The sequence below is a fragment of the Triticum dicoccoides genome, chromosome 6B (assembly GCF_002162155.2).
Source record: "Triticum dicoccoides isolate Atlit2015 ecotype Zavitan chromosome 6B, WEW_v2.0, whole genome shotgun sequence".
NCBI classification, from domain to species: Eukaryota; Viridiplantae; Streptophyta; class Magnoliopsida; order Poales; family Poaceae; genus Triticum; species Triticum dicoccoides.
Window position 1 is genome coordinate 5,546,121 of NC_041391.1, and position 9,472 is coordinate 5,555,592.

Sequence of the window (9,472 nt, forward strand, 5' to 3'; positions counted from 1 at the left end):
CGGGCGGCCGCACCCAATAACTGTCCACACCCTACCGCCAGGTCCAGCGGTGGTAGGGTGAAAACGGAGGGTGACGGCGGCCCGTTTGCACTGCTGACATGGACTAGTTTCCTACCGCCAAGCCCCATGGGGGTAGGCTATGTAAGCCTACCGCCGAGCCTCCTAGCGGTAGTTAAAAGGGTTTCAAAAAAAAATCAAACAGGGGTTAGATCCCGAATTTAGACCATAAAAGGGTCAAAACACGAAATTTTTCCCCAGGAGACGACCAGGTCCGTCCAACATGAATTTCTCCCGAGAAAACTAACGAGCTCCTCTGATTTGATTTGCACGTACGTCTTGCTTCCATGAATGTAGACAAACCTTTTGAATTGTTGGTAGCGCTGGTTAGGCAAAAAATACTCCCTTCGTCCCATAATATAAGAGCGTTTTGTACACTACACTAGTGTAGACAAACCTTATATTATGGGAAGGAGGGAGTAATATTTTTCTGGACTCCATTTGCGAGAAAGACATTGTTCTGGACTCCATCCAAATGCCAATGTCACTGTTGCAAGAACAAATATATGCAAAAAAGCTACTGGTCAGTAAAATACCATCAATGAAAAGCTGCAGACCCTCATATTGTTCTGCATGAATGTTATTAAGCGGCAAAAACACATTAACAGGATATACTAGGAACCAATTGAACAAACTACAATAACGCCCGAGTGGCTGAGGAGGAACCAGACTTCTCTACAAAACGACCTGAAGGATCCATCCTGTGCCCCATTTGGCATAAGTTATCATGTCAAAAAGGAAACATCACTTGGTTAATCTGCACACATGAGTAGTTGGGTATGGGATTTAGTTATCTGATAAAAGGGAACCGTGGTTGAAGGTTCCTCACTGATGGTCATCATCTGCAGTTTGCTTGCCTTTGCCCTGCTTTCTCTTTTCGTCTCCCTTCTCCTTTGCCCTGCTTTCCCTTTTCATTTAACTTTGCTTAAGCCCTACCAGCCTATCACCACATTACAAGAAGTTTTTAAATATTCTCCTAATATGCGTACCACCACCTTCATAAAAATTCTTAAATCTGTTCTACCGACTACGTGTATAACCACCTTCCAAGAAGTTCTTCAATCTGTTTTTCCTACTACGCTTACCAAGTACCACCACCTCCCAAGAAGCTCTTTAATTTGTTCTTCCTACTATGCATACCACCACCTTTTAAATCTACTCCCTCTGTTCCTAAATATAAGTCTTTTTAGAGATTTTACTATGGACTACATACGGAGCAAAATGAGTGAATCTACACTCTAAAATATGTCTATATACATCCATATGTAGTTTATAGTGCAATCTCTAAAAAGACTTATATTTAGGAACGGAGGGAGTATTCTACATACTATGCCCATATCACCCAATCAGAAAAGCTGCTGTTCCCTTCCTTCACCTTCTGCTTCAGGTGCTCTTTAATCTGTTTTTCCTACTATATGTACCAAGTACCACCACCTCTCAAGAAGCGCTTTAATCTGTTATTCCTACTACGCGTACCACCACCTTTAAATTTGTTCTTCATACTATGCCCACCTCACCCAATCAGAAAAGCTGCTGCTCTCTGCCTTCACATTCTGCTTCAAGAGCTCCCCCATCGACGAGCACACCCATCACTCCTCTACCCATCCGTTATTCCTTACCTGCACTTGAGTACTCCCTGGTCCAACTACCCTGGTGCACTATATGGCCACCTGCTGGTACTTCATCGATTCGGGTCTACAGTGAAGGTGCGTATACGTAATATCGTTTTTCGCACAAGATTTCAATAAAATTACTTACTATAGCATAGTTATATACCTTGTCTTTCCTCCTAAGTTGTATGTGCTCTGGGCAAATGTCTATATATCTTTTTCTTCTCTTATAAATTTGATTTGCTTGATCAAATTGTCGGATTCCGTTATAGGTTCCTTTCTTTCCAAGTTCGAAGAAACTTGGTTCTTATATTACACTAGTGGAGAAACAGCCTTTAGTCTTGGTTGGGAAGGGCCTTTAGTCCCAATTCACCAACCGGGACTAATAAATCAGGACTAGAGGCTCCATCCTTTTGTCCCGGTTGGCCACGACTCGGGACTAAATCCCTTCCATGTGGCCGGCAGCGTGCGCCGGGGGCTGGGGACCTTTAGCCCCGGTTGGTGCCACCAACGGGGGTTAGAGGTTTAGAGGATTAGGGGTTTAGGGTTTATGATTTATTTTTTCTTTTCATTTTGTGTTTTCCATTTAATTCTTTTTACGCTACTACATACTGTTCACGTCATGCATATATAATATAATTTCTCGTACGGCCAATCATATATCATATAATTTCTCATATGACCATGCACACACACACACACACACACACACACACACACACACACACACACATATATATATATATATATATATATATATATACAATTTGGTATGTACAATTTCTCCTACAATTTGCAGATATTACATGCAGGCACTAGATGAATTAGTATTCTCCGTCTGGAGATATGATCTACTCAAGCAAAAATCCCGCAATTTCCTTTTGAAGTGCCCATATGTGGTCCTTTGGTACGAGCCTATCCACATATCCACCATCTTTAAAGAAGGAGATCAATATAAATATATTAGTCGTGTGTATATATAGATTATGATTAAAAAAGTTATGAAGGATGTTTACGTACCCAAAGATGGCTACCATCTCTGCGCGATTCTGTAACAAAGCTAATGTTCTTGCAAACGTAGTATGCATATAAATTATTCCCTTTTTCCTGCCTCATGCACTTTACGAGAATAGAATTCAATCAGATAATAATCAAGCATGATAATGGTATTGAAACTACTTGATATCAAGAAATGAACTAAAGAGGCCGACATAGTGTGATAATGATTGAAATTACTTATCGAGCATCAAAATCAGGTTGGTTTATTTCTTTAGGGTCTCTACCTAGTGAGTCCAGTGCTTCAACATTTCCCTAGACAAACACATTTTAAATACATGATTTACGGTGCTGGGCTTTCAGTTCTGATGTTCGATAGCGTGTCCGGGGACATGTTGCCCTGGCCTGATTCTTTCAACGGCTATGGTTTTGCTTATGACAAACTACCTTGGAGGTCCGTAAAGCTGCCGATCAGCGATGGAGCCACGTCGAGATTAGGGGAAGAGGTGATCTTTCTTTTTTTTTCTATTTGGTGGCCGCTTCGGTGGCGTCGAAGGAAAGGAACAGACGCTGGTATTTTACATAGGATTTTTTTATCTTTCCAGTCATGTATGGTCGGTGCTTACGTGCCTTGTAACTTAATCAGACAAGTATTATCATGCAAAAAAGACAGACTGCTAAGATTGCTCTTTCTATACTTCACAAATTGTCTAGCGTCTCCTTATCTTCTTCCAGTCCTTTCTCTGATATAGCAGCAGCTGAGGATGATTCCGTGCTTTTCACCGGAGAAGATAGAGGCCTCGATTGACAAGAGTAGCATGCAGTTTGAACAATTGCGAATTAAAAAAGTTCAACAAATTTGAAAAAATATCATCAAAAGTGCCTCAAACTTTGAAAAAAGGTTATGAATTTGCTAAAAGGTTCATCGAATCTGGAGAAGTTTGAACATTCTGAAAAGAAAATAAAAAAATTAAATAATAGAGATTAAGACAAAAATATGAAAGAGAGAAAAACCAAACCAAAAACGCAGTCTAGAGAAAATCCACAAGAAAAAAAAAACTGGTTGGAGAAAGTACAATAAATGGAAAAATAAAATCCGTTATCATAATATGTGGTCTGTCTGGTTTGTACAAGTTAAATCAAGATGGAGGTTGCGACTTCAGATCACCCCCGCGCAATATTTTTGCCTATTAAACCAGGAAAAAAGTGGAAAAGGCCAACTCAGCATGGGGTATATGTACGGACGCCTGATGCGCTAAATAGGAAATGCCCATATTTTCCGTAGGTGCTTTCTTTTCACAGCAGATTTTTCGAAGCTGCTTTTTTTCATAGCAAATTTTTCGCAGCTGTTTTTTCAGAAATTCACAGCTCATACAGCTAGCTTGCCAAATGACGTACGACTTTCTCACAACAGATTTTTGAGCACCGAGTTCACGCACCACACAAGAGCCCATTATGAAGGTTGCACTGTTTGCTCGTCCCTACAGTCGCCTTGTTCGCTCGTTCATGGTTGACCGGTTGCAGACTTGCGAATTAACCAGTTGACCAGTCAATCGTTGACTTTTGGGAAAAAGGAAAAGAAAATGAAAAACAAAAAATAGCAAAAAGTGAAAAATAATGAATTTGAAAATGTCCATATATTTTGCAGAAAAAAATCATCGAATTATTTTTAAACATTTTTTGCCAAATTGTAAAAACTATTAGTGGTTTTGAAAAAATAATCAAATTTGAAAAAAGTTATTCAATTCTGAAAAAGGTTCACATAATCTAGAAAAAGTTCGTCGACTTTGAAAGATGTTCATCGGATTAGGAAAAAAGTTTATCAAATTTGAAAAAATATCATCAAATATGCACAAAGTGCATCAAACTTTTTTAAAAAAATTTGACATCAAACTTATTATTTTCTTCCATGTACTTGGACTGGCCGGAGTGGCTTGCTTTATACTAGTAAGCATGCACGTGCAACGGACGTCTCAAATATTGACAAAATGAGATGCACCCCAATATAGAAAATGATCCCCGATATATATGAAGTAAATAGATACACAATATTTATGATGTTGCTCAAGTTATATTTTCAAAGGTGGGACGTCATTGTGTCTCTGCATAGAGACAATTATATATTCTTTCATTCATTCTGTCTATTATTTGCTATAAATTTAGAGCATTAAATCTAATAATTGATCCTCTGAATCCCCGTTGTAAAATACATTGAGTCATTCGACAAGCTAATTCCAGTGTGATACGTCTTAATACAACATGATTCAGTACACAACATGTATTATCCTAAGAAAGATATGTTTGGAGAACAAAATACAACTCTATTTACACTCTTCGATATCCTATACTGTGGATTGTTCCCACTTTTCCAAATAGTAGCATGCAGATTTCCCCGTACTCTCAGTAAAACTCTCCATTTCCGGTGATACGTTCAGACTGAAAGGGAAATTGTCAAATAGGGTATAACTACATTAATTCTTAGAAGCTGAACTCATTAAGTAGATCCATCATTCTAAAAGATCTCGTAATTAGAAGATGTAGTTCTGTAGTAATAACATCTATGGCGAGGGTACAAATTGCCGTGATAGATAAAAGTATATGCATTTTGGACATTGTCATTTTTTCGCCTGTGAGGGGGAGGGGCATTGACTATTCAAATGTGCCAAACTATAGTGAGTATAGACCCATGCAATGAATGACATTGTATTCAAAAGAGTTTACTCGCAAATGTAAATTGGTGTTCCTAATGCGTTTCACCGTGATCTGTGATTAGTAATCTATCTGTTGGAAATATGCCCTAGAGGCAATAATAAAATGGTTATTATTATATTTCTTTGTTCGTCATAATTGTCTATTATTCATGCTATAATTGTGTTATCCGGAAATCGTAATACACGTGTGAATACATAGACCACAACGTGTCCCTAGTGAGCCTCTAGTTGACTAGCTCGTTGATCAACAGATAGTCATGGTTTCCTGACTATGGACATTGGATGTCATTGATAACGGGATCACATCATTAGGAGAATGATGTGATGGACAAGACTCAATCCTAAGCATAGCTCAAAGATCGTGTAGTTCATTTTGCTAGAGCTTTTCCAAATGTCAAGTATCATTTCCTTAGACCATGAGATTGTGCAACTCCCGGATACCGTAAGAGTGCTTTGGGTGTGCCAAACGTCACAACGTAACTGGGTGACTATAAAGGTACACTACGGGTATCTCCGAAAGTGTCTGTTGGGTTGGCTCGAATCGAGACTGGGATTTGTCACTCCGTATGACGGAGAGGTATCTCTAGGCCCACTCGGTAATGCATCATCGTAATAAGCTCAATGTGACCAAGTGTCTGGTCACGGGATCATGCATTACGGTACGAGTAAAGTGACTTGCCGGTAATGAGATTAAACGAGGTATTGGGATACCGACGATCGAATCTCGGGCAAGTAACGTACCGATTGACAAAGGGAATTGTATACGGGATTGATTGAATCCTCAACATCGTGGTTCATTCGATGAGATCATCGAGGAACATGTGGGAGCCAACATGGGTATCCAGATCCCGCTGTTGGTTATTGACCGGAGAGGCGTCTCGGTCATGTCTGCATGTCTCCTGAACCCATAGGGTCTACACACTTAAGGTTCGGTGACGCTAGGGTTGTAGAGATATTAGTATGCAGTAACCCGAAAGTTGTTCGGAGTCCCGGATTAGATCCCAAACGTCACGAGGAGTTCCGGAATGGTCCGGAGGTAAAGAATTATATATAGGAAGTCAGGTTTCGGCCATCGGGAAAGTTTCGAGGGTCACCGGTATTGTATCGGGACCACCGGAAGGGTCCCGGGGGTCCACCGGGTGGGGCCACCTATCCCGGAGGGCCCCATGGGCTAACATGGGAGGGAAACCAGCCCCTGGTGGGCTGGTGCGCCCCCCTTGGCCCCCCTGCGCCTAGGGTTGGAAACCCTAGGGGTGGGGGCGCCCCACTTGGCTTGGGGGGCAAGCAACCCCCCTTGGCCGCTGCCCCCCTTGGAGATTGCATCTCCTAGGGCTGGCGCCCCCCCCTAGGGGGCCTATATAAAGAGGGGGGAGGGAGAGCAGCCGCACCCATGCTCTTGGCACCTCCCTCTCCCCACGCACCACCTCTCCCTCTTGCTGAAGCTTGGCGAAGCCCTGCCGAGATCGCTGCTGCATCCACCACCACGCCGTCGTGCTGCTGGATCTTCATCAACCTCTCCTTCCCCCTTGCTGGATCAAGAAGGAGGAGACGTCTTCCCAACCATATGTGTGTTGAACGCGGAGGTGATGTCCGTTCAGCACTAGGATCATCGGTGATTTGGATCACGACGAGTATGACTCCCTCAACCCCGTTCTCTTGAATGTTTCCGCTCAGGATCTATAAGGGTATGTAGATGCACTTCTCTCTCTCGTTGCTAGATGAACTCCATAGATTGATCTTGGTGAAGCGTAGAAATTTTTTATTTTCTGCAACGTTCCCCAACACTATCATATGCTAGTACTACACGACACTAAATTACATTCTAGTTGTTTTACAAACAGAAGCAACTGGAGTACACTTGTTCATTGTTCTCTCCAAGACAAGAAACAAAAATGATATGAATTAATTGCTAACAAATCAAAAAGCAAAGGATCAACCTAAATTCCATCAAATTGTCAAATCATTTGAGGCTAGATAACAGCAAGAGCATCAAACTCCACACAAAAAAAGGTCTCAACATTTTAAAAAGTCAATAATGAGCTTATATATGACAAATGCAGACAAACACTATGCCAAAAAATAATTACCAGAGGGAGTACATTGAACTGCGTATTATGATGCTCTTGTTTATTCAGTTAATGGAGCGAAGAGCAATATCTTGTTTTCATTTCAGGGTGATATTTGGAAATATTTCAGATTAAGGGTAGGAACTTTTTTTGTTCTCAACACAATAATTGAGATATAAAAAAGGACACGTTTCATCTGAAATGGAAGCAGCTTAAAGACAATGTATCTTATCTTAGATAATTTACTCCAGTGATGTGAGTGGCCACTGTTTTACATGAATGCTGACTGGATTTCAAAAATGCAATGTTTGTAATGGAAGATGAAACAGTTGCATATCAATTTTCATACAGAACCATGAAGAAAAGCAAGGATAGCCATCAATAGTAGTCCATACACCTTAGAGCTATAACCACCATGCTACTAGTAGATATAAAATATGATAGGAACATAAGAGAACTTCCTTGTAGACTTACTAAATATGCTTCACTTTGAGTGATGATCTTTGAAGAAAGTTCAAAATCCTCAGGTTATAAACAGAGTACCTTGCTAGTTGCAAGAACACCTTCACCAATCAACATCTTCTTTCTAGCTGCAACCAAAAAAAAGATTAGTTATGATCTTCTAAGAGCAAGGGCATTGAGGCTAGCAGTGCCAATCATCAATAACATTGTCAACTTAAATTTATTCGTCATTAGTAAACAGATCAACGAGATTGTCGCATGACTTTGTTTGCAAAATACTTATCTCCCCTTTTCTTGCAGATCATGAGGATAAATAATTTAGTAGAAATATGCTTTGTAACATTGCTCTTAATATAACCCATTTGCATTTGTGCAATACAAGCAGCATTATTTCATAGATAATGGTGGGTGATTTCAGTGAACCAATCCCACCTGAACTTTGGACAAAGTTCATCATTCTGCGAAGCCATACACATACTCGTGTTGCTTCGAACAAAGAAATTATCTCAGAATGATTGGTGGACGTTGCCACTAAGGTTTGCTTTGTTGACTTCCAAGAGAAGGCCGTACCTCCATGTAAGAAGACAAAACTAGTCTGTGATCTAGCATCATGGGGATCTGACAAGTATCCAGCATCGCAATACCCCACCATGATTCTCTCTTGATTTCTCTGATAAAATAAACCAAGATCTTTGGTGCCCTGAAGATATCTGAAAATATTCTTCACACCAACCCAGTGCCTTTTCGTTGGTGATGCATTGTATCTAGTCAGTAAATTAACTGCAAATGCTATGCCAGGCCTGGTGAAATTCGCTAGATACATTAGTGCTCCAATAGCACCGAGGTAAGGAAACTCAGGTCCTAATACCTCTTCATCATCACCCTTAGGTCTAAATGGGTCTTTATCTCTATCAAGAGACCTAACGACCATAGGTATTTTTGACGGGTATGCTTTATCCATATTGAACTTTTCCAATATCTTTTGGATATAAGCAGACTGATGAACAAGTATACCTGAAGAAAAATGTTCAAGTTGCAAACCCAGACAAAATTTGCTTTTACCCAAATCTTTCATCTTGAATTCCGTCTTCAAATGATTACATGCCTCATGCATTTCTCGTGTAGTTCCAATGATGTTCAGGTCATCAACATGCACAAAAATTATGCAAAATCCATCACTGGATTTCTTGATGAACACACATGGGCAATCGTTGTTGTTTGAGTAACCCTTCTTTAGAAGGAACTCACTTAGTCGGTTATACCACATTCTACCCGACTGTCTCAAGCCATATAACGACTTTAGTAGCTTTATGCAAGGTTAGCTTTCGAATCCGGAATCTTCAGTCCCTTGGGAACTTTCATATAGATATCCGTCTTAACTGAACCATATAAATATGCTGTCACCACATCCATCAATTGGATATACAAATTCATTTGCACTGCTAGCGATACCAAGTATCAGTACGTGATTCCACACATCACATGAGAATATGTTCCATCGCAATCGATGTCGGGTCTCTGTGTAAACCCTTGTGCTACAAGCCTCGCTTTATATCTCACCACCTCATTG